Source organism: Betta splendens, chromosome 3, assembly GCF_900634795.4.
Source record: "Betta splendens chromosome 3, fBetSpl5.4, whole genome shotgun sequence".
NCBI lineage: Eukaryota > Metazoa > Chordata > Actinopteri > Anabantiformes > Osphronemidae > Betta > Betta splendens.
In genome coordinates, this window is record NC_040883.2 from 9018708 (window position 1) to 9045911 (window position 27204).

The 27204-nt window shown below is 39.4% G+C and overlaps 1 long non-coding RNA gene across 2 annotated transcripts in view; it reads right to left on the reverse strand.

Annotated features, from left to right (window-relative positions):
• Nucleotides 1-267: 267 nt before the first annotated feature.
• The window catches only part of LOC114852715 (uncharacterized), a 35859-nt gene continuing 8922 nt past the window's right edge, over nt 268-27204 (reverse strand). For both annotated transcript variants that reach the window (XR_003785433.3, XR_003785434.3), the window contains exon 3: nt 268-5412. This is a non-coding gene — a long non-coding RNA (uncharacterized LOC114852715). The remainder of the gene's footprint in view (nt 5413-27204) is intronic.

Sequence of the window (27204 nt, forward strand, 5' to 3'; positions counted from 1 at the left end):
GCAGGAATAATAATTGCTATCTTACAGTGGGATAATTGCAACACTTGATTGTTTGCCAGACATGCATTCATTATTAGTGAGATCGCAGGCGATGTGGTGTGCACACATCTACTGTTTGTTTTCCGTACACAGAACAACCTGCGGGATGTTCCAGGGGGTTTCGATCACTGTGCCTTTGAGTGATGGGATCACTGACGATGGATAATTCTTGGCGCAGGAGGAGACCAGAAGCTTGGGCGTCGAGTAGAAGACTTTATTTGTCAGGCGGAATGGTAACGGTGATCAAATTCAAACGACAGAAAAATTGATTCTATAGCATAGATCTTTCTACAGAAAAAACATGTGAATAACAGAGTTGACACAGGTAATATTATACAGTATTTTATAATTGTCAATGGAATTGCAGAGCATTTCTTAAATAAAAATAAGACAAATATTTTACAGATTAATTGCTTTAATATCCATAATTAATTAGATTAGTGAAAATTAGAAGTATGCAAAAAGGTTTTAGATATTTTCATCAGCAACTTGTTTCATTAAAATGTTGTTTTCTAGCAAAAGGTTTCACAACGGTATATTACAATTGCAGTTCAAATCTTTTAGTTCAAAGAAAAGTCAGCGGTGACGCATAAGCCAATAAATAAGTAAGTAGGTAAGTAAGTAAGTAAATAAATAAATAAATTAACACCATACTGTATAGTGTAGATTCTGATCAACAGTCTTGAGCTTGACTGTCGGCAGGTCTGCCTGACATTTCAACTTGTTTGAACACAGGAAAGTTTTCCACTCTCACAGAAATAATAGTTTTCTGTGTTTGGTTTTATAATTGACTAACTTCAGCAGTTTGTTTAGCAAAATTAGCTAGAAAGTTGTGAGAGGGAGTGAAATGTCATAAGACGACTGGATGTGACTGAGGGAGCGCTGTCTTTAATTAATTTGATAGGATCTATGCTTGATTATAAATGTTGTGCCTATGGCTGAGCTCAGTCTAATACTTAGCTTAAAACACTGGATATTTTGCAGACAAACTTATAAAACCTCCATGGTTCTGTTCTGTCCTGTACACAGTGTTTTTTAAAAAGAGGATCCAGCTGGCTTAAATTGAATTGCTGAACAGACAGATCTCAAAAGGATTTAAAATCATCATTTGATATATAATTTAAGCAAATAAGAAGGGCTGAAAAGAATAGTGAGGAACTTAAAAAAAGTAAATTGTACATTTTCAAACTGTTGTTAATTGAGGAAAAAATTGTAAAAAAAAAATGTATTACTGTAGTTTTTAACTAATACATTTAATTACAGTATTTTTCTTCTTATATGTATAACAAGCATTAAGCTAAATATATATTTCACTCTTTGACATTTTTCTTGTAAATTGATCCTATATTGTACATATTTGTCCATTTGTGAACATAAAAGGAGAATTGCAGACAAAATGTTGCTAATTTCTTTATTTCTCCATTTGCAAGGACTTCTTTGCATCATCTCACAAACACGCTTTGACTCTGCAGTTTTCCTCTTTCCAGCGACTGCATCAGTTCTTTGGTCTCGGTCTTAGTACTGTATGGCAGCGTTTTGCCACAGTTTACTACTGCTGCTGCTGATGGAAGAGTTTGAAGATGAACCTCTGGTTAAGAGTCTGCAAAAATGCAGGAGGTCCTGGTGAGGTGTCAATAGATAAAATGTGACTATGTTCATGTATCTGACCTGCAAAAACACAGACACACTCATCATTAAAAGAACCAAACTACATTGCTAAACTTACAAAACATTTTCCCAAGGTTTCATTTGGCAACAATTGCAAGTGACACTGCTTTTCTTGACTTGCCCTTCAGTTGCAACACAGTAATGAGCTCTTCTGCTGACACTTCATCTGCTTCTTCAATAAACTGAAAACCATCACGTTTACATCACTGTAAATGAAACAGCTCTTCATAATTTTTCCTTTTACAGTCTCAAGCTATTACCATTTTACAGTAACGTACTGTGAATATTATAGACATTTTTACAGTGTGGGTCTTGCATTTGGCCACTGCACACTGAGGTCACCCGAAGAGAACAGGCTGTATTTGTGTTATTGAGTGAAACCTCTAATTGATGATAATGGCAGAGCTGCCGGGGCAGCCAAGCTTAAAATGAAGAATCTATTAATCTGAATTATAATTTGAAAGTTTTAAAGGTACTGTTAATTAGATCTCTTTTTTCAGAAAGGACAGGCTAATAGAGGTTTTTTATTGCAGTTGAAATGTAGCAGAAATATTTTAAAGAGGCTACTGGCATTTTTATTGAAAAAGATCTTGCACTGAAATATAAAGCCTGTGTCCATAGAGTCCTTTGATAACACATGCTACAGTACCCTGCCGCCTCCTAGAGATGTGAAGCTGAAGAAAAAATGCATTGGGATGTTTGTGAACCCTTTATGAAATTTTTAAAATCCAAAATTGTTTTGATGCTTGTATATACAATTTCTACATATTTGGCTTCCTGTCTCATAAATATCCTGAAACTAATCACTTGAGTCATTATTTAATGGATTTGCAGAGTAAAGGTCTGAGATGTGAACAAACAATGTGCCACGTTGGGACCAAAATGATGAAGGTGTGAAAGAAGGCATCTCTGGGATGCATTTGATAAAGTTACTGTGTGTGAGTGGGATGATAAACGTGTGCAGGTCTGCTTTTCATTCCATGATGGCATTTCTATTTCCTTATTTCAACTCAAGCACACACAGGGCATGTCAGATGGATTTGAATGTTTCCTGTTTAATGGTGCCACGGGGACGATTCCTCTCGCAGCTCCCATTCGTTTCTTGCTTTCGTGCGATTACCAGCAGAGACAACATCCCACAGGCCAGACGTAATCACAATTGGCTAAGGCCCGGGTTCTTATCAAGTCAAAGCTATTTGAGTGTGAGACATCAAACACTAAAGACAAAAATAAAAGCTGTTGCATGCTTGTTATCCAGTGGAATTACTTCCTAATACATTTCTGACAATCATGACTGGAAGAGATGCAAAAAATGAAAACTGTTTTTGATTTAGACCATTTACTTCTTTTTGATCTGTTATTTTCTATTTGTTTTTTTGAGTCTTTTACATGTTATAACACTCACACATTTTGATCATATTCCAGTGTATTTGCATGGCATGGTTTTAAAATGATAATACTGCTCAACACACCATCTTATCAAACGCTTTACCTGGTTCTGCAGGTCATGTCGAACTGATAAACTGATCAATTTCAGATTAGCGGTTGTTCTTCATTTTTGTTTGGATATTTACAGTAGAAATACAATTTAGAAATGCTTAACTTCAAGTAGTGCTACTGAAAGTCTTTGCTACAGCCAGTCTTACCGGTCTCTACTCTGCCACACTTCTTGATTGAAAATGCCTAAAAACTAATTCTATAATAACTAAATCTTTAGCCTTTAAGCACTTATCATTTAGACCATGTAGTAGAAATTACAGAAATGAACAAATATTATGTCTTTAAGTTGTCAGTTTAATTTAATTACCTCAGAACAGTGGAAGGTTGCCCTCACACCCCTCCAGACACATAGTGGGCAGCAGCACTGCAGAGGAAGCCATTTACTGTAGCTTTTCCCACAGCAGCACAGACCATCCTGAGGGTGCTGGGATGGAAGGTGGCTATTTACTCGGGATTAAATTTAAACAATTAGAAGTATCCGTGGCCCCTGTAAACATGGAGTCCCTATAGGCTGTGCAATAATCTGCAGCTGCTCTGGAGAAGATGAAGAAAAACCCAGAAATAGCTTGGAGGTGTTAACTGTTTCACGTTGACGGCTGCGCTGCAGTAATTCACCGCTCAGACTTCTTCAAAAGGAGGAGCAGAGGCTGCAAAAACGGACAGCGCAAGAAAAATACTGTCTTTGGTGCCGCTTCTACCAGACCTCTTAAAGAACAACATGAACTTAAAAGAGCATAACTTATACTGTTTCATCCCTGGTGCAGCCCACATTAACCATCCTGCCCTACACAGAATGTGAAGCGCTGAAGAGAAGTAGAAGCTTTGAAACAAGAGTGAACTGACTGTTTGACCTGATGCCGCCTTCTGATCAGTCTGAGTTTCTTTATAGCCCTATAGGTGGTCATGAAGTTTAATCGTAACACCTGACACATTTATTAATATTTTACAGTGACACAAATTGGAATCAAGATTGTATTTCATTCATCTCGTGTCACGTGTGATCCAGTCTCTAGGTTGTGGATGACCATGTCATAAAACTCTACAGTTTAGGTGGAGGTTCGGGTGGATTGGACCCCACCCCCCACTCCCAGGTCTGATGTTGTTTCTCTGTCCTCAGTGGCTATTTATTTCTAGCAACCCACCACATGAGACCCATGTCACCATGTATCAGATTGTTATTTGGCAGGTACATGACAGCGTTTGAACCACAGTAATACGGTTTCCATTAGATAGGCTCAGTGTAACTTACCCTCGGGTGATTTGTGTGTGGATGTGTGTGTAGGTGTGTGTGTGCGTGCTTGTGTGTGTTTTTGGCAACCCTGAGATCATCTGTCCTGGCACTGCCTTAGAATGAACATCACGGGAGATCAGCACAACAGGCACTCATGTAAACACTGGCAAACAAATATGGAGTGAAAGATAGAGAGTGTCACAGTGTTTGATCGCTCAGGGTTTGAATGGGATGAAGACAGAAACGACGCCGACGTCAACAAAACACTGCAAAGGCATTCACAGTGTGAGGGCTGATGATCATTTCACGCAAGCAAGGTTTATTCAAAGGGACGTTTGGATAATGATGTAGCAAAACACCCAATGCCTGAAAATGTAACAAAGTGGCTGCCAAGCATCAGCATGCTACAGCTGGGATTATGAGCCTGCTATTTGCTGTGGTCACTAGCATCTGACAGTACAGTGGGGTTTTTACAGCATGTTTTAGAAAGCTACCAAAAATGTTAAAGAACAAACACATACACAATACGATATGTTGTTACATGAACACAATTTTTAAAAATAAGCACTTTTGCCACAAAGATTCTGCTCAAAAGCAATAACAGAATTTCTTGTTCCTGAAAAAATTAGACAGACACACAAAGTGAGATAGAACATATGTCGTATGTTCAAGTCCCTAGTAACATAGCAAAGCTGTCCTGTTGGAATGGCTATGTTAAAAGCTGAATGACTGTGGTACAGCAAACATTTACTGCGTCATCATCTGATAAAGACAAATATATCGTGGCATCAGATATTATCACATTCAGCAGGCCGGTGAATTATACTGTGCATCCTTGACTCTAAAATGACCACCGGTCTGAATGTGGAGGTGAATTAATGTCTGTTTTTATGTGTTTACCCCGTGATAAACCGCTGACCTGTGCAGGTTCCTCGCATCTTGCTCCGTGTTATTGGCGCCAGCACCCCTGCAACCTTTAAAAGGAAACATGGTTGGAATAATGAATAAATGGATGGACGGACAAAAGGAAGGAACCACTAAAGATGCAGTGTTTGTCCTTCGTCTTATTTGTTTTAAAGCATTTAACAACCTGCCCAGTCTTAAAGAAAAAATACTTTTATTGATGTTAAAAAGCTTTTCACAAAGGACATTCTAGAAATGTTGTCTGCTGATGGCACTCTTCATCTAGAAACTGTGTCTTAGCTCTATGAGCTGGTGAAATATGTAAAGAGGAATATGACAATAAAGAAATGTCTGCAGATCAACTGAGATAAAGACAGAAGACAACAACAACAAATACAGTACAGCTGGCAGTTGGAGCTACAGTACTGTCAGATTTTATATATATATACTGTATATATATACTGTATATATATATATATATATATATATATGCACTGTTTATATATTTTTATTATGAGCAGTGAACAGGATCATACAGTTCAGTATTATGTCCCTGCCACTGTTACATTTATCACAGTAAGTTTAGTTAAGGTGTTAGATGTATTCTTCCTACACCATGAATTAAATTAAACACTTTAAAAACACCAAAGAAATAAATAATGAGGGAGCCAGAGTCAGTGGTTTTGTTTGTGACCTCGTGACGTGTTCCTTATGCACCAGTTGCCCAAACTTTCTTAATTAGAATGAAATTCTAGAACAGAATTAAAATGGAAGGTTTGATTGGTAACGGTTGGCACGGCTGCCTGCCCCGATTTGGAGCAAACCAACAAGACCGATGAAATGGTGGAGAGTGAAATTAGCAAATCACACAGAAGCTTTGGTTTAATGAGGATAAACCTGAACAACAAGCGGAATTCCCTCCAGGTATGTGGAAGGCATAGAATAGAAAAACGTTCCCCATGTGAACGAATACACTGACCTAAACCCCCTGCTACAAACAACCAGGGTTAGACGTAGCTGAAAATACTAAAAGTCCTAAACAAAATAAAAACATTCATATCTACTAATACTGGATCATTTAAATCTATCTTGAGAGGATATTTTGAATTGTATGTGTCCCACATGCCCATAGGCGCACACTGATTCGCTTTTGGTGATGCAAGGTAAAAGCAGGCCATTGTGAGTGCAATATCTCCAGAAAGCCTTGAGGGAGTTTTTTTGTTTGGGAGAAATGTCAAAGTGAACTCATAGAGTAGGTGAACAATAGAGGGACATGTATGTACTGTACAGCACACCTTCGCTGGTTGGATGAGGAAAACAATAACCTTTGCTTGGATTCATTTATATCCTGTTCCTGTTTTAGCTGAGAATTCTTAGTTTAACGGTTTTAAATCAAATGTGGTGAAAATACACACATTTGACAGAGCTATCAGTAGCAACCATGCACACAGCAATATGAAATACACCCCTGTAGGTCTGTGTTAATCCCTCTTTGTCAGTGCTCACAGTGTGTTTTCATCATTCTGCGATAATGAAGAACGTGTACTTTCTACATAACCAAACTTTTTGGCATATGGAGCGCATTCACCTTCAAGGTCTGATAGCAGGAAGCTTTAAGAGGTAAATGAAGCCATCAGTAAATGTTGAAATGCGGAAAAAAGATTCATCGCTCAATTGTTGTATCTGGAGACTAACTTAAGGTTCTGTTAATTCACTTACACAAGCAGCACACTGATCAGGTTGAATACATGAAGGTGTTCCCTCCTCATTATTTAGTTTTTCAGGCATCGCTCCTGTGCACAGACATGATAAGTCAGAACAGCAGACTCATTTGACTTTGTTTCTGCGACTGGAGTTTGGAGAGTACTTGAAAGAAAAGTTTTCACCATTTTAAAGTAACAGGCTTTACTATCGCTCGCATATTTATTTTCATGCTCAACTAGTGATAAATAATTGCACAGACAAACCAATTACATGTTATCATTCTGCTTAGTATACGTAGCAATCAGAAATGTATTTGCAATTTTATTATTCAATTTTATTATAACCTTTGCACGTTGTTGAGCTACATCTACAACTATCTATAATTACTGTGCATGTACAATTTTAATACAAATATATAAACTGGGCTGTGTATTCTGGTTAATTATCTTGTAAAGCTGTGTTATTATACTGTGGTTAATGAACATTTTTGTGGTCATATCGCTGGTCACTGTATGTCCACAGTCATCTATAATTTTTGCTTTACAGTAATTCTAATAAAATTAATTGTTTAACATATTTTAGCTCCAAGTTCAATATACATGTAATCCATATACTGTGGTTTATTTCAGGATCATGTTTTAATTGTATGTAGCACACTTTGGGAAAAAAGAAATACTAGGACCCAGATGGCTGACACAACAGCACAGTTATATGTTTCAAACTCTAAGACGTGACTGAGGGGCGGATGAGGGCTACGCCGGGTATATCATAGAACAAGATGGATGAATAAACCTCCTGGCGGGTGGGTAGCAATTGTTTTTTATCCATGATGGTAACACTCAGAAACAGGCATGTCTATGTGAAGCTAATTCTTTGCAAAGGAGGTGAAACTGTCTCAGAACGCTGGCGCCATCTGCAAAGTGAATGCACCAGGCATCAAATATGCAGCGAGCAAATAGCAGTTGGGGGATTTGCGACTCTGACAGAGAGATGTCTAGTCTAACTGGGATTAATGTCTATGAACATGTCCTCTAGTGTGACAGTGCAAGAGAGTGTGAGAGGAGCAAAGGTCATGCTGAGCTAAGTCATTCCAGATCCACTCGAGGAAGAGTTTTTCTTCGAAACTAAGATATGGATTATGCAATTCAAAATAAAGTGGTGTATTTAAAATTGCAGTGATGCATATTTGAATTTTTAGAGCTCCTATCAAACTCAAAGGCTACAGCAGTGGTGTAGTAACATGGTGCTACATGATACTGCTCCACTTGCTGTGGTCATTGTCAGCGATGCCGCTCCTGCAGTGAATTCGAACCACAACACTGACACAGTTGTTATTCAGTACGTAGACAACAGCAATAATCTCATTTAACACCTATTGTGATAGGAAACTGCTCAGAACACAAATAACAGCACAGCTCCACCTCACAGTGAACACAGCACATCTGCTCCTTCCACTTATTTCCATTGTAGCAGCCGCTGACCTTCACTCTCCATTTGTCTCACGTCAACTCATTGACATTCTCATCCTTTCTGTGTGTACACTCAGAGCCTCTGGCTGTCTCTAACTATCCTTGTGTGGATGAATGATCATAAATAGGTTTAATAAAGCATTTAATCTGCATATTTATGGCGATTTGATGTCTTTCTTTCCAACTCACGTTCAGAGGTAACTTTGTACTGAGTTTTAGATACCACAGTTCACCATCACAGTGTCTACGGCTCGTGTTGATCACGTGTTGTGACCTCGTTGAGCGATGTAAATGACAGTAAGAAATGCAAAGTGCAAATCGGCTGCAGACTCAGTCACAAATCTGATATTTGTTCTTTGCATTACATGACTTTGCATTAAGTAAGTTTGGAAGTGGCATGTGAGCGAATGGCAGGCGCTGGGTGACTGAGCAATGTGCAGATAACTTGTTATTTCTGCTTTTATTTCTATTTTCTTCCTGTTTTCCGTTGCCTCTCTTGGTCAGGCCCATTGTGACATACAGTATCACCTTAATATCAAAGAAAAGAGGAGCCACCTCTTTGTGGGTCAGGCTGCTATTTATCTGTTTCTGTACAATGCGAGCAAACACTAAGCTGGAGTCAATTTTAATGGACAACTGTCTCACACCGGTTGAGGCGAATTTTCTAGCAGGATGCTGGAAGCTTTCGACATGTTCATTACCATAACAGACATTATTTAGCCGTACTCTGAAGGTATTTCTGTTCTGTCCTGTTTTTGGAAGAGACAGTAGTTTTGGGCTTTTTCCATTTGAAATTCAGTTGTGCAATTTTGGCAACTTGACAGTTGTTTGAAGTTGCTGCCAGAACAATCATTATAATTAGTTTGACTTACACTTTGCAAAATTACATAATCTGTGTACTTATATTCTTACTTTTATAAACATATGTATCACATGGAGTACAAGACACAGCAATCAATCCAACATATGTAGCTCATCATAATTTTGTTCAAAAAGGCTTCAATTTTTAAAAGAGATTGATTCATACAAAAAAAAAAATAGCACAATGATGAACTGAAGCCTGCTACTGTACGTTCAGCCTGGTTATTGCTTGTTGTGTGTGAAAATGATCCTTTAAATGGTGTGTAGCAGCAGGTCTGCAGGGAGGGTGAAAACTGCAAATGTGTACTTCAAACAAGCAGATGCCAAGATTGCTCTAATACTCTAATAGATACAGTACTGGAATGTCCGTTTGTAGTTGCAGATCATGTACTTTCATAAAAACAGAATTCCTTGAAGGTTGTGGCATCATTCATAAAGAAATTATGACTGCCAGCCAACAAGCAATAATGGTACAGGAATGGTTTAAGGATCACAGAAGCAAATGTGTGGGGGTGTTGACTTCTGTGGGATGTGCTTGGCAATCTGGATTACTTACAGTATGAGACTAGAGGCATCTGTTTCCAACATCTTGGTGCTAGAAACCACAGCTCACCATCAGAGGTCTATTGGAATCAATGAGGAATCAGCCCTGTGTTGGCAGGAAAGGAAGGACCAACATGTAATCTGAGGCACACAGTCATGTTGTTAAACCCAATTGGTGTCTGCAACGGAAATCCACATGAAAAAACCCTCTGCACTTCACTTGGCCTTAATGGTCCTGGAGCCAATAACGCCTGTCCAGACATCCAGCCCAGTTCACCACGGGCCAGTTCACACCATTAATCATTTAATTCAACAAAAGTATAACTACAGCTGCTTACTCCATCAAAACAACACGCTCACTGACGTGGACACATGCTGCTTTCTTTGAGCTATGCTCCTACAGAGGCACTGAGAGACGCACAGAGGCAGCGGGGAGGCGGCTTCCAGCAAAAGCATGTGCTACCAGCATACAAATATAATACAGCCCATGTTTGTTGCACTCAACATCATGTCTGAGTTCATTGTAGAAATTTATACAGATGTAAGTGACGATGATATTCTAGTGTTGCGGTGCTGCTTTTGTTTCCTCTGTTCCTGCTGTCTGTCAGGACCAAAGCAGCTCTCACATCTCAAAGGACGCTAAACTTTTTGAAGGTCTGAGAAAGGTTTCTTGGAGCATAAATCAGCCTTGAAGAGAATTTGTAGCTCATGCTTAAATATGTAAAATGCTCAATTTTTTAGATTCATTCCTTTCCTTTTGGCACATCCAGAAGACTACAGTATATGATGTCAGACATTGCTGTATGACTTTCATATGAGCGCATATGAATTTGGTCTCGAGAAAAAAGTACATGGGTACTATTTTAAAAATCCTGTGCAAATAAAAACAGTTCACAAAATCTATTAAGGTAATTCATAATAGTAGATTTCCTATAAAGCGCAGCTCAAATATATGCACACGGAAACTCAGAAACAGCTACACTGTACAGTACTGTACAGTATGCAACATACAGTAAACCCTTTGGGTACTGATTACAGTTACATGTACAGCAGGTTAGAAGTGCTCCTCTCCTGTCAATAGTAATGTAACACTAGTGACAGATGTACTGTAGTGTGAGAGGAGGCGGAGATTCAAGTGACTGGGCTGAAGCAGATAATTAAAAGGTAAATGTTTCATCCCTGGAACTAAGAATAATTACTCTGTCATGAGCTTCCATGTCTAGTCATACATAAAAGAGACAGACTACACAGCTCTGACTGCCACTTGTGATAATGGTACATTCGCTGTACTACCACTACTAGTAATTATATATGTTGAGTTCAGACTGCGTATGAGAAAGCTGGGTTGATTTTTTAAGTATTTTTTCAAAAGGTACATTATGCACAGAAAATGTGCCCCCCCCCCCACAAACACACACACACACACACACCTCTAACCTCTAAACACTGTGTAGATGCTTTTTTCTTGCAACAATGCATATTAACTGCATTTCATGACGGTGTTATTGACATTAGTTAATGTTTACAAACAACCTGGCTTCATTTTAGAACTCTTTTGCTGTACTAAACACACATGCTGTTTAACTTGTACAATTATTTTACTGCTTGCCCCACATCTCAGCGTCTGAACAGTAGTATCTAGAGAGATGCAAGTATTGGAAGCTTAGTCTGATGATTTATATCACTGCCAGTAACACACTTGTAGAGGGACAGACAATAGTGAAGGTGGAAGAAAAGTGATGTTAGAAAATGTTTTGTTTCTGATTCATTCCTTCCTTCTTGCTCAGGGCTTCACGGGATTTTGGCTGAATTAAACACGATCACACCCCCACACAAAGCTGCAGGAATGGCTGACTCCTCCACCACACACCTGAAAAACTGGATGCATGAACTGTAGTAAATGAAAATGAGAGTAATTTAGTGCTGCTAAACCTTTTCTACAAATGCTAAATCTGTTTGAAGGAATGCTACAAAAATGCTTAATAAAATAAGCTAAGCTGCCATGACTAAGAGAAAACAGGGACAGTCACTTCAAAAAGCAAAAATCCCTCTTTAGTTATAACTGTTGCCTGGTGTTTAACCACATCAGTTCATATTTCTGATTCTCATTCTTGTGTGAAAACTATTATTCTAGTAACAGACCTTAAACTGTAAAATATTTGAAATATGCACCATTTGATTCATGTTTCAAACTGTTTGTTACTTTGAATTTAATGAATTTTTAATAAGAAATAAATATAGACAAATATTCATATAATTAATTGTCTTTTGATTGCCTGACAGTTCTACTATAAAAACAGTAAAAAGATGTACAAAAATGCAAACGGCAACTTGCCGAAAGGCATCATAAGAACAAACAATGTCTTCTTCATCTTTCAGATGTTCCCATTAGGGGTCACCACAGCAAAACATCTTCTTCCATCTAACATCTAACAGCAAGAACAAGCAATATAAGAGCTGTATTTCATGGTTAAAACTGATTACAAAAAGGAAACCGGAAGTGGGAGTGGTCAGAAATAAGGGGTGTGGCTGGATAGCTATTAATTGGTGACAAATACATAGGAAATTTACTTTCAGTCTAAGTCAGAGAAAAACACAATTTTCTTCAATATTTATGCAAATGTTTATGTTCCATGTGAACGAAAAGACTTCATGGCAGTGTGGATACAATATCTCTAGTATTCAGTGTGTGAGGTGAGCTGTCCACTGCAGCCACTTCTCTGGTCCATCAGGACATTGTGTAGAGGATGTGTTCCAGGGTGGTCCCTAACCTTTTCCAGCTTCCAGTGAGTCCATTCTCATTTAGAAGCTAAAGAGATTGACTTGCTCAGCTACAGGTATTCCAGAATCTAAAAAATACAGTTTGCCAGAAAGCAAGGTTTACATACTGTACCATTGCTATGCTAATGCTGGCTTGTGGTGCTTTTATTACAGGACAGATTTTATCACAACTCAATATCAGTGCTTGTTTCTTTGCCGAGTTGTTGAAGGGCGTTGATGCTGGCATGGTTAGTGATGGATTTGGTGGGTCAAATGGAACATATTGTGCTATAAGCACTACTGTATGATAGCATTTTTAGGGGAATTGGAATGTTTTGGGGATACTGGTCTGAAAGTGCAAACTTTAAATTTGTGCTCTACAGTATGTCTGTATTGAATGAAGCTGCTTTTAGATTCAAAACAATAATATAATACAGTAAATGTACTGTAATTATTATGTCGTTCTGGATGAAGGTTATTTCTTGACATTTTAGAAGCCAGGTTCTGGTCCAACCTGCTACAATTTACATAATCAGAGTCACAAACACAGGTGACATTTTTCACTGTTTGACCCACCAAATCCATCACTAACCATCCCAGCACCAACGCCCTTCAACAACTCGGCAAAGAAACAAGCACTGATATTGAGTTGTGATAAAATCTGTCCTGTAATGAAAGCACTACAAGCCAGCATTAGCATAGCACAGTGCTATTGGCTTACATGTGGTAATGGGACAGTGTGTTATTCCACGCCTCAGATCCTCCTCCAGTACATGGAGCTCACACTGTTTGCTGACATCTCAGATTGTAACAGACATTCATACCGTCAGCCTTGTAACACCGCCTGCGCTGCACCACCTTCTATGTTGTGATACTTTGGTGGCTCAGTAGGATTTGTGGACAAAACTCGATCTCTGAGCTTTCAGTGGGGAAGCAACTGATAGATGTGTTGCATTAGCAGCATAGCACAGAGCGCGTTGCCTGCTCGCAGGCCCCCTCATGTACTACAGCTGTAAAAAATAATGTTTTTGTAAAGAAACTGAACTCAAGTAAAAGTGATATTATTTAAAAAAAAAACAACAACAACAACAAAGGAGTACCTTTTACATATACTTTATATAGCTTTTGGAGGACGTCATTATTTTACAATAATTTTGAAAAACCTGTAGAATCAATTAAAGTATGGGCCCAACACTGAAAAGTAAAAATGAGTTTTATTCCTATTACAGACAAATAAAATAAAGATTAACACATAGATTCATAGATGAATGAACTGGTTGTTGACTCTACTGTATATGTCTCTGTACAGTATCTATCTCTGTGATAGCTGGCCACCTGTACCCCACCTCTCGCCACTGACAACTAGGATGGGCACCAGCACCAAACTGCACTGTGATGACTGTAGAAGATGAGTGTGTGAGTGTAGCAACTTTAAAACACGTGTGAAATCCAAGGAACATATAATTTAAGAGGTTTAGGAGCACAGATGGGTAGAGTTTGCTTACTATTTCCTCACTAACACTTGATAATTCTAATCAAGGAATCCTGTAAATCTCGCTCGGGGCCCTTCTCTCTGAAGAGTAATTCAGAGTGGTAGAGTGGCCTGTTTCACTGATGGGGTCGGCCAAGCATTGACCGTGCTGGGCCACCTGAAACCTATGCAAAATAAAGCTGGCAGACGCTGACACGTAGTCGAGACTCAGTCACTAACGGTCGTGAAGAAACTGGATCCAAGTCATTCAGGCAAAATCAACAACATCTTTACTCACGTCAAAGTTCTTGATCTAATTATGACCAATAGAGGTCACTGTCAGTTACACATGTCATTTGGGGGCGTTTTCTTACTCATGCTGTTGAATGTCTAACACGAGATGTGGAACTTTACTATTATTGCACATGCAGCAGGATTCTGTATGATTGTACAACTGCTTAGACTTCAAAACGCTAATGGCTGCAGAAAAGGGCTCCACTGAAATAAGTCCTTTGTTCCACAGCGGTGAGATAAGTGCTTGTTGCATGCATTACTGATTACTGTGCATTCAGTAAATGATGGGATTTGCTGACCCCCGCATGGACTCCAGCGAAGCCTTGGCTGCAGAACGAGCACTTTTTTAGGTACCTGCTATCTTTTCTCCATTGTGCCCTAACAAGATAAATACTGCACTTCAGGCTCTGTGCGGGGATTCTTCGAAATGAAGGACACTCCGATTTTGCAAGCCATGCAGGGGACTATGAGCAATGTGTTTAATCCTCTATTTATGCAGCAGTGTTTCTGAGAGAGATGTAAAAGGGGGCTGTGTGACAGGAGCTTCCCATGCCTCACATACACTGGGACTCAGAAGAAGCATTCATCTGTCCCAGGGAGTGCTTGCTATGCTTATCTTAATTGATGGCAAGCTATTTCTGGCTGCCACACAGTAGCCTTTCACATTATTCTCACCCCCACCCCCATGTCGCTCTGGCTCCCTCTCGCTCCTCCCCACTCTCAATTTCCTCTCTTTCTGTTTATCTCGCTCTCTTTTCTGCAGTCCGCCTACGCCTTCCTCCACCACCACCTCCCTTTGTCTGTCTCTGACTCAACCTGTATCTCCTCACTTCTTACAGGGTGATTTATTGGCTCTGGTCTACCTGGTCTGAATTCCTCCCTGCATTATGGAAATCCTGTGATGCTTAATGCCAGTAGTGATGCAGGCTAGCTCCCCTGAGGAAAGTGTACAGGCCAAGCTCTGCCTTGGCTGCTCCATTGCACACACACACACACACACACACACACACACACACACACACACACACACACACACACACACACACACACACACACACACACACACACACACACACACACACACACACACACACACACACACACACACGCTTGGAGGACAAAACCCATCCCCTTGGCCCCATCCATACCCTAAGCATCGCATCTAAAAGGCACAAGCCTAACCCTTCATCTAATTTAAAATTAAAATTTTGAAATTTTTTTTTGTTTCCCACTACAGATGTAATAATTATATGAACATGCATAAGCACACACCACAAGGTAATGGCTTCAACATTATAGAGATTGTCTTCAGCCTCTCAATCAAGATATCAGGAGTCACCAGTTTTATTCTGATAGTCTGAGATTTAATCACTTGATTATCCCGTCCCCACTGATCCTGGAGCACACATTCTCCTGTAAAAAGATAATACAAAAAAAAAAACAAAGGTTGACTGTGCAAGCAGCTTACAAATGACAGACAGTTCCATTATTAGTCAGCCTCACGTCCATGTTGACCTCCTCTTCTTCAGCTGTGTAGAGCCATAACTAAACAGAAGGAGCAACAGTGGGCAGGTTCACAAAATAGTTATAGTTTATACATATTACTGCATGTTTGGTTGGTGGCCTGGGAAGGGTTAGCAGTCACTGTGACTCAGATTGTGACAGTTCCAAAATGCATCTGACCTACTCTCTGATCCATGAATGACAATATATTGGATTATATCTTCAATACTTGTCATACCGTATAAGGCAAACAATAATAGAGGGATAGGGAGAACCAGGGTGTACTGTATATCAAGGGAATGAGGATTTTGCTGTTGTGTTTACTTCATACTTTACTTGGATGCTACTTTGTAGACATGCAGTAAACTGTCAACTGTCAACATTACAGGGACAGTGTATTTTTCTCTGTCACTGAAATACATCCACAAAATAGGCACGTGCACTGAACACGTAAAATTTTAAACATTGCTTGATAGTGGTGCCAGGTCATTTTAGGATCTTTTGATAAATGCACTCATAATAGATCTCGGTCACCATATTATTAACATGACACTGATATGTGATGAACTGTTCCTACAAAGCAAATCTTTGGCATCACAAAACTGTTCATGTGCACACTGTGCATCAAATGCATTGTGGGAACAGTTTAGAGAAAGATGGCTGATGCTGTCATCAGATGTCACATTTTACTACGAATAGCAATGGATAGGAGACGGAAGCTGTTTTCCATAATTTGAACATTACTTTTACATTACGTAGTACTTAGTATTTGTAAAGGCCCCTAGAGAATTCTCCACTATCCCTGATAGTTAGCTTCATCCCTGCTTGCAGTCATGATGGCACAAAGTTAGAGCACTTTCACTGGTTCTATCTACGATGGTTTTGAGCTGAAGGACTTGTTGGGAGCTTTCATCTTCAAGAGCTCAGGTATAGGATTAATGTGATTGGCTAAACAAATATCAAATTGATGTACTGTCTTCTCTTTATCACATATCAATACTGTATTGATACCTATCTTTCGTTCTCTGCTTGGCTTATCGATGGATCCATCCCTAATGTCTTGCGTGCACACACACACACACACACACACACACACACACACACACACACACACACACACACACACACACACGCACACACGCACACACACACAATAATCCAGCAGGTTTTCAATTAGTTTAAACTAATTTAGCTTTTTCTGCTGTGTCAGGCTTAGTTAGAGAAAAAAAGATTGTCTTTGATGTTGCCTCTGCCAACCTGTAAGTGGAGCCACATTGACTCTCATTACATGAACAAACTCTATTATCACACACTGATCGAAAGTGATGCACCTAAAGGAGTGGTGCATCACTTTCGATTCAGGATGATTTGCTTCTACTTAAGACGTAGTTCAGCAGTCACAGATAAGTTGAGAGCCACATTATAAGAAAACAAGTCTAAAATGTTAAAATTTGTTACAACATTTTTCTGTGTCCTGTGTGTTCCTGCATGTTGCTGATCCCAATGATCCCATTCTTCTTTTCAGACAGGCTTTTAGTTTTTACTTTTATTGCTCTTTGTTATATTTGATATTGATACAATGGGTTTATATTACAGATCATAAATTACTGCACTTCACCTATCGTCACAGTTTCATGCCACTGAAAACTGTGTTGCTATTCACAGATACACTGACCAGGTGAATAAAACTAAATTGACACTTATGAGTGGGTGGCATATCGTAGATTAGGCCATTGTACCATTGGTTCTCAAAGCTGTAAAGATTGATGATTTGAAGTTTGACAAAGACAACTGCTTCAGAACAACTCCCAAACTGCAGCCCTTAGAGCTAGTTTGCAGGGTTCAAAGGTGGTTCACGTCGGAATGGTGGCGAATCAGTGACATGGGGTCATGGGCAGCTAAAGCTCACTGATGCAGATGGGGAGTGAAGACAGGCCCAACTGGTCTTCCCTGATGCCCGTGGCCTCCTTCAGTAAAGTGTTATACAGTAAGTACGCTAAAAACCAGCATCAACACAGCATCAGTTTGCTGCTCATTCAGATGGCTGAGCTCAGCTAGACGACTAACTGCTATATGCAAAGCTACAGTATAAGCATTATTCTTACGTTAAACAAGCAAAGCTGCAGGTCTCATATTTCGAAGAGCTTTAGAGAAATGCGGGTTGGTATTAATGTCCTCCATCAGACACAGAGAATTTCTACCTTTAACAATAACTGTAAACCCAGTAAGTTCTAGTGGCTTCCATCCCAATGAGAAACAGCTTTTAAAGTGCTGCTGGTTCATAAAAATCATTTCACAACCTCGGGGCAAAACACATTTATGACATGCTTGAAGAACACAAATGCAGCAACTGTGTTGCACATTAGATAGAAAGCAGTCAGCTGGAAGAAGCTCCAGAACCAAACGGGGTGAAGCTGCACAGTAACTGCGTCTCAGCTTTGTATACTCGCCATTAAATTACAGAATGCTATGTTCTCCGGTGGCTTTGATTGATTGATTTCTCTACAGTATTTTATTGTTACAGCTTTATAACTGGATCTTTTATTTTTGGGGATTTTTTTCCTGTATACAGTATTTTAGATATTGCGTCACTTCATCTTATGTAACACAGTACAGAGTGCCTGTCTTTGCAAAGCAGTTGACAGAAGACATTTGTCCTGCCTTAAAGCAACATCATGGAATCTGCAGTGTACCTTTAACTTTATTCTTTATTATACTTTATTATAGTTTACTTCCATGTGTTAACTTGTTTGTTCACATTTACAAATGTAGTATTAGTTGTTGACGAATGATTAGACTACGCATAAACCTCTTATAAGTGGTTTGATAAACACACACCTAAAAATCTTTAAGCTTTATGGTAATGTAAGAATATGTCAAGCAAGGCTGTCCATATACAGTACAGTATATGCATGTACAGCATATACAATTAAATTCATAAGTATTTAGAGATATAAGATCAAAATGTAATATTTTATTTTAAATAATTGTGTCCAGCAGTTAAATAGATTTTGTCCCTATAGCTTGGTATTCGATTTTTGAGTAACTTTTTTTGGAGCTGAGTGTTAGTGCTAGAGCCATAGTACTGAGGTTTTAAACTTTGTCCTGTGTTATGTAAATTGCACGAGATTTGTTTATATCGAGCAGGTCCAGATGCATGGAGTCATGCATGGAGTTAGGGTCAGATTAGATTTGTGCGTGAGTAACCAGATTGGTACTTGTAGACTTAGTGGGGCTATACCATGCTTACATATAAAAATGGAGGCGTTTAAATTACGCACAAATCTTGGCTGAATTTACAAGTAAAATGATCCCTACTCTGATTGGCTAATGAACAAGGAAGTTGTTGCAGTCCTTTGACGTGGCACAGCAGATCCTGAATGCTCCACAAGCAGCAACAAGCAAGTCCACTGACTAATGACTTGTATTTTATTTAATGATCAGACAGACATGACGGCTGATATTCATATGTGTAAAGTGTTACTCTCGTGATTTGTGGAGGTGATGCAGTTGCGCGAACGTTAAACTGGTGTTTCTATTAGAGGTAACGCCCAGTGTTGCTGCAGAATCTCTCAAGATGTCACCGATACCAAAAACACGGGCAGAAAGCCTGGTCTGAGAGATCGTGATCATTTATTTAGTTTGCGGCATTCACTTTGAGCTGATAGCTGAGACCTGCTCCGCTCTGACTCTGCTTCGCTTCACCCGCGGTTTCCCCTGGAGCTGATAGCACCTGCCGGCAGGCAACGGTTTGATCAACAAAAGACAAGACGCTATTGATCATTCAAGAAAAACATGACCCAAACACAAGTTAAACGCTGTCGTGGAGAGCGCACGCTCTAACATATACAGTAGATTAACGTAAACCAAGGCATTGACAGGGACACCTACTGTAACAGGATGTCACCCAGGTAAAACAACTCACCGGAAGTCGGTCACCGGTTAACATGGTGACTCTTTCATATGAAACACCAGTTTCACCTGTTAGCGTGCACTTTCAGCGACAGGGTAATATGTGGATGAAGCAAAGTTTACATTGCATACAGTAACCCTAACCCCCTATCAGGTAGGTAGGTAACAGTAGGCGCTGTCTCTACATATGGGTTTAAGTTAAGATAACATAAGAAAAACCCTTAATAGTCCGACAGTGGGGAAATTGCTTCATACAACAGCAAGTATAGATTTAGAGAATACAGCAACAGAACAGTTCGTGTTGGCACAGTACAATGCAATGAGGTCATTGGGAGGGTTATTGCACAGTAATACATATAAATCTTGTACTGGTTTGCAAAAATGTTGCACAGAAATATTTGTAGCACATTGTGTACAGTAAATATAGAATATAAAATATATATGTACAGAGTTTGCACAACTACTGTACAGAAGAGATTACTAGGTAACTACTGATGCAGGGGCTGAGTGAATGTTGTGGAAGGTAGTTAACAGTTCTGATTCTACAGTCTGATAGCAGCAGGTAGGTAAGATCCACGGAATCTCTCCTTCACACAGTCTGCTACTGAAGCTGCTCTGCAGAGCAGACAGTGAGTCCTCCAGTGGGTGAGAGTCCTGGTCCATGATTGATGTCAGTTTAGCCAGGACCCTTCTCTCACCCACTGTCTGCACCGTGTCCAGAGTTCAGCCCAGGACAGAGCTGGACTTTCTGATGACCCTGTCCAGTCTCTTCCTGTCCCTCACTGTGATGCTGCTGCTCCAGCAGACCACACCGTACAGGAAGGCTGATGCCACCACAGAATCAAAGAAGGTCTTCCAGAGTGGCCCCCTCACTCCAAAAGACTGCAGTCTTACGTACGTGCAAATCTAATCTGACCCTAATTTGACTCGATACAGACGAACTAGGTGTTCAGTCCTGTGGAGAGGACAGTGAGTTGTATGTACAGTCATACTGTACATACATTTCAGTTACACCTTTTGTCACCTTTTGTATTACTGGTAGCACAAAAGTGGCAGAGTGCTTGGTCTCTGGTCTGTTTTCAATTAAATGTTTGTATAGATTCTTTAATTGAAAAGCTTGCTCAAGTGGGATTTGTGGGATACATAGACTGAACTGAATTGAATTTGGAGATGCTATATCCACAGTTAATAATATTATATAAGAAGTCAGGTATAAGTACAATAGTACTTGTTACTTAAAGAATTTAAAACTAGACTAACTCTTACAAAACATCAAGTAGATACTGTATGTATTGTTTCAGGGGAGCTCTCTTAATCTGATTCTGTCTTGAGTGTTTTCATATCTCTGTTAATGGTCTTAATTTTTTTATTAGAAAACATCTGTCCTTTGTGATTGTTCATGCAGAATACATGCATTCAGGTGAGCTTGTATTCCTGTATTTCTGAAGATGGGTTATTTAAAAAAAGCAATGGGACTACCCATAGGATCACAGTTCAGGATGATATTTCTAACCCGCTGGGAAATGGAATGGTAGGTGAGTCAGGTCAGAGCTGAAAAATCACTAATTTTATGACCAGGACCTCAAGGTACTAGCAATAACGTTGATCAGGTGTGTTGATTGGCTTTTGGCTTTTCCAGCTGCTGATTGAGTAAACGCATCAGGTCAAAGTAATCAGCAGTGCTGTAGCTATAGGGCAGGGATAGTTGGAAAACCAGCAGGGCAGTGGCCCTCGACAACCTGAAATGCCCACCCCTGCCCTGTGGGAGACCAGAGGGTTTAATGCCAGCACCTGCCAGCAGTGTGCAGAATGTTGTAATTCCTCACCAAATTTCCACAAGGCTGGAGGAAAACCAAAGTATATGGATTAGAAATGCCTCTACAGCTTTGCATCTATTACTAAAAGGATTAATATGTCCGCAGATTTTGACCGGCTTTGGGCCAGGAGAGATGAAACTGTACAACTTTAACCTTGGTTAGCAGATCTGGAGCACACAAAGAAGAAATGCACTCTTCCCTTATGCTAGCCCAAATCTTCCTATACATTAACCCACAAAAAACTCAGTTTTTGTTTAACACTTGACACAGATGAAAAGGTATTTCTTAATTCCAGAAGTATGTGTTACTTTAGGATTTTTAAAATATTTTTGGAAGGGAACTGTAGAACTACAGTGCAGAAGAGCACAACCTTCCCTGCCTTTCACATAAGCAAGTGTTTAAGAAAATGCAAGGCTGAAACGAAGCTCTCTACATCAAAACTAATAGATTATACAGGCAGGACAAACCCAAATAGTAGCAGGCAGTAGGAAAAAGAAAACAAATCAAGTGAGGAGCAGGCAGACAAAACCAGGAAGACAGGCAGAGGTCAGGATGAGATAGGGAATAGCAATACATGCTTCAGCAGTTCTCTAAAGCAGAATTCCACAGCTCCACAGCTCAGACACCTTTAGTGTCCCTGCTTGTGGAAAGCTTTATCCAAACCGCGTATAGTGGTGCTAGATTGAGTTATGTATTTTTAAAACATCTATCAGGGAACAGCTTGACTGAGTTTCATGATTCCAAGAGGGAGGGTGCAGCTCAGACACTTCCTCTTTCATTGTGTCAACAGGTAAACTGAACAGATGTGAAGAGGGCAAAAAAACAAAGTCTCGCACAGAAGCTTAATAACAGGGAGCAACAAACACTACAAAATTGAGAGAAGGTGAATTCAAAGTCAAAATGCGAAAGACAAAAGGGCTTCTGCAGAAGAGTATTGGGATGATTAGCTGTAGGTGCGTGGGTGTGTGGAGTACGGTCAGTTCAAACGGCCGCGCCGAGTACTAGTCGAATGCACTCAGCAAGTGAAAGTCAATCAAATCAAATCAGAAAGCACTTTGGCAATCTTTCTTCTGTCCTTTTCTGGTTGAAGCATTTACATTGTGAGCACTAAGACGAACAGCATGCCATGAAGAGCAACAACCAGAACTACAGTACAACATAGTCCTTTGCTGCTGTTTTCAGTCATTTGTTTGGATGACGTCGATCAGACTCACTGAAACCAAACAAAGGTTGTATTTATACATATTTATAAATTTAGAGCAATAATACATAATCTTACGGACAAATAAAACCACCTCCAACATGCTCATCTTCAAACTCTAGGTCGTCATAGAAAATGCAAAGGAAACTACACTAGTGTTATCTCTAAAGATAAAGCTACTGTCTTTTCTACTTGGGCCTGATTGAATTGTCCATTAATCTTACATACAGTACATACAGTACATACAGTACATACAGTAGTGGTATAGGTAAACTAAGAACAGTGGTAATGGCAAAGAATATATCATCATTTACAGTTACTGCAAGCTAAAATAGCAACTGTATCAGTCAAATACTCAACTGTCAGATGCTTTTTATGTTTGGGCTCCTGCCTATTCTTGAAAATAACCCTATACAACCTAAGCCCCATTTTGTGCATATTTGTAAATGCACACCAGAATTAAAATGACTGCTCCTGTAGTTCCTAGATGACAAAATACATTAGACAATCTGTTACAGTTATACTGAAACGAACTTGATTAAAACTGTTGCCTTTGATTTACATTTTGATCTAAAAGGAGGTAACACTATGCTTGTGATGAACAAATTATAAAATAGATTTACAAAATGCACATTCTAGTAATCACAGAGGAGATTCTCCAACCTCAGGACCAAGGTATCACCACCTCACTCGGGTTTTTGATTGGTTTTCTTTTTGTGTCTCCATGTTTCAAGTCTAAACTCATCAGTGATCACTGATGATTACCCGAGTTCCATCTCCTCTATAATATCTGAACCCCACACACACCCAGACACAGGTTTTATCTGCCAACACACAGAGAAACTTTATTATTCCCTCTCAGATCTGCCATCAGGCACAGATATATGGATGGCTATTTAATTGCTATTGTTTTTTGTCCTTTCCCTCTGGTCCACCTTGTTTTCTGTCTCTATTTTCTATTCTGTTTTTCATTCCAGCTCTGCTTCAGGGGTTTACAGAAAAGACTGAGATACAATTTGCCATCATAATCTCTCTCTACCTCAGTTTGGCTACGCTTGGCCGACAGTGAGTGTGTGTGTGTGTGTGTGTGTGTGTGTGTGTGTGTGTGTGTGTGTGTGTGTGTGTGTGTGTGTGTGTGTGTGTGTGTGTGTGTGTGTGTGCGTGTGTGTTTGCTTTAGGTGATGGGAGTAATTGAAAAAGACTGTCACGTATGAAGTCTCTCTACAGGCTGAGTGTGTACATGCATATATTTCTTGTCCTGGCTAAGGTTGAAGCACACCAAACACATTTTGTTTCAATTTATATTTCTAGGACGTAAAGCCATTAGGATTCATGTTCGAAAATATAATTACATACTTAAATATGTTTAAAAAAAACATCACAATAATTAATTTTACATCTAATGCAACACATTTACATTGTGGCCAACGTGATCACCTTAAAGCTTTGTTGCAAAGATTTTAATCAATGTATGTATAATCATTAGTCGTTTAATTGTGGAGTAATTAATATTAACGCTAGGAAGATAGATAGATAAAGGTAAAGCCTAACACAGGTTCACTTTAACATCTGTCATTCAAAGTTAATATGAAAGCAGAACACAAAATCAGTGTGTATAATAAATACAACAAGCAGTTGTGTCTGAGAATGAGAGAAATGAGCACTCATATACAGTGAAAACATGTCTTTGTGCTAAGCAGATTTTACAGTTTCAAAGTTGAACCACAAATGAACCAGCACTAGAAGTAATAAAAATAATTAATTGAAGCTTTATTGATCCCAGCAGTGCAGGAAACTTATCTCTGCAGTTTGACCCATCCCAATGGGGAAACAGTTGCCCTCCACCGTAACAGCCTCAGCCACCCAAAGGCTGAATGAACTGTTTCTCGCCAACATACCGTTCATTCTGTGGCGATCAATACATGGAAGATCTGATGAACCACTTTTACAGCATGTGAGGTTGGGAAAAGACGACTCTGCATACGGATTATAAAAACAGCTGCAGTGGGTGACTCACCAAAACAGAAAAAGAAAAAACACATTAGAAGAAGCCAACTAATGGCTGACTCTAGTATTTATATTTATTTAAATGTTAAGGCCAGTGCAGATAAATCATACAGCACCTTTTTAAATGTTACATAAGTCTGAAAATCTACTGTTATTTTTAGCTATTCCAATAACTCTACATACTGTATACAATAAGCTTCTCCTTTTCAATATTTAATAGTCAGTTGTTTTACTTTATACAAGTGAATTTCTATAAATAAGTGACAATGCAAGACTATGATTTGGTATTCAATAAGTTGGGACGATAATGTGATTGAAAAAAAGTGTCCGAAGGGATGTAATTAACTGTTTATTGGCACATATTTATGCATCAAAGCACCATGTTCACATGTTTTCGGCACTTATGAATATTTAAACAATTCTGAGCAGCTTTTGGTTAATGCATGTTGTGTTTGTTGGGATTTGCTGCTAATCACTGCTTGGTCACATGTTATGTCCCACTCTTGTCTGCCCATACATCATTTTAGGCAGAGTTTTGTGAAAATGTCCATATATCTATATCAGTATTTACAGTTTAGATAAAACAACCAACATATAGGTACATGAAAAAGACAACATTATCAAAGATCTAACCAAGAAACAAAGAAATCAGGAAACAAGGGAAGTACGGACCAAACCAAAGTACACAACTCTTTAAACAAGACTGAATAACAACAGAAAAGAAAGACAGACAGGATAAACTGACAAAACAGGGACGCACAAGACAGAACACTCAGACACAACAGGTCGGTACACACACAAATGACGAGCACAACATGACTGGAGTAACAGACTGACAGAGAACATATGGAGGGAGGTCCTTAAATACTTTATCTGGAAAGAGGTGAACGTGATTCACACGCCTGACAAGAGAAGGGAAATGGAAGGCACGCCAATGAAGAAGCATCCACCAGTCGAGACCCCAGCTCTTCCAAAGGCTGGAGGTCTGAACTGTCCCCGTGATCATGGTCCAAACCTGTTTTTCCTCTTATCTTTAAGTTGAGTTGAGCTGTAATGGCTTTTTACTGTATGTCTTCATGAGGCACAGCCTTTCTACATATTAATGGTGAAGGAAACTGGGAGTAAAGCTTATTTTCATGTTGGTGTTTTTTTTATCCTAACATGCATACTACTGCTAAATATTTTACCATAGTATTAACAATTCACAGATGTTTTTCCTCGAAAAACTGTGAAGGGGTGTGAAGATGAATGTTTTTTCTCGTTAGAAAGCAGTTTTTATGGTGGTGACTAACAAACACTGACAAAGATCAATATACCTGTACATTACAAGGAGCACAGATACCTTTGGAGACCCCAAAGCTTCCTTTTGAAGGGGCCCATTCAGACTCTAGACCCTTGACTCAATATAGATGCAATGACTACAAAAGAACTGTTCACACAAGGAGTAGGATTTGGCTGAGTCGAAGTGGTCCTGCAAAAAATACTTTGTGGCCAGACTTTCTCTGTTCATGTTATAGACTGGCAATGTGTCCAAGGTGAATGCTGCCTCCTTCCCCAAATGATACCTGAGCTGCAGCCTACATACTTAGGATAGTGAATGGATGCATGGATTGTTTTGTACAACATTTCATGACCAATTAATGGAGAAACACAGGGAATAAAAAAAACAATAAATAAACCATTGGTTCATTTAAGCCAAAGGCAGTGAATGACAGTTGTTGAAACCTTTTTACAACCACCTGATCAAAACCAAAAGCACTCCGTGGAAGTTAAAGTATCTGTGCCAAAGTCAACACATTTAACAACAGCCCTCCTGCCCACCTTTCTTCTTCTATGATCAAGTACCTAAATCTCTATTACATGTAGCTGCTCAGATTCAGTCACTCACTCACTTTCTACCACATTGTCCTAACAAGGGTTGCGGGTATTGGAGCCTGTCCCAATTGTCGCCAGGCAAGGTACACCCTGGACCCAGGGCCACATATGGAGACAAACAATTACTCACTCTCACACCTACAGGCGACCAAAGACTGTGGGAAGGAACTTTATTAGTCCACACAGAAAGAAACCCGTGTGTATGTGCACCACCGTGCTGCCTCCAATTCAGCCAAATGTTTTAAAAGTCACTGAACACTGCTTCAGTTCAGTACAAGCTGTCATTGACTAAACTTACATACTATGATCTATAGTATCTATAGCTCAGTCAGTTGTCTACTGTACAGTACATAGACTGTATTTACATAAAAGCAACACTGACGCCCCCCCAAATAGGCAAGAACGTGGTCTGACAGAGCTTCACCTGTCTTTTTTCACACTGACAA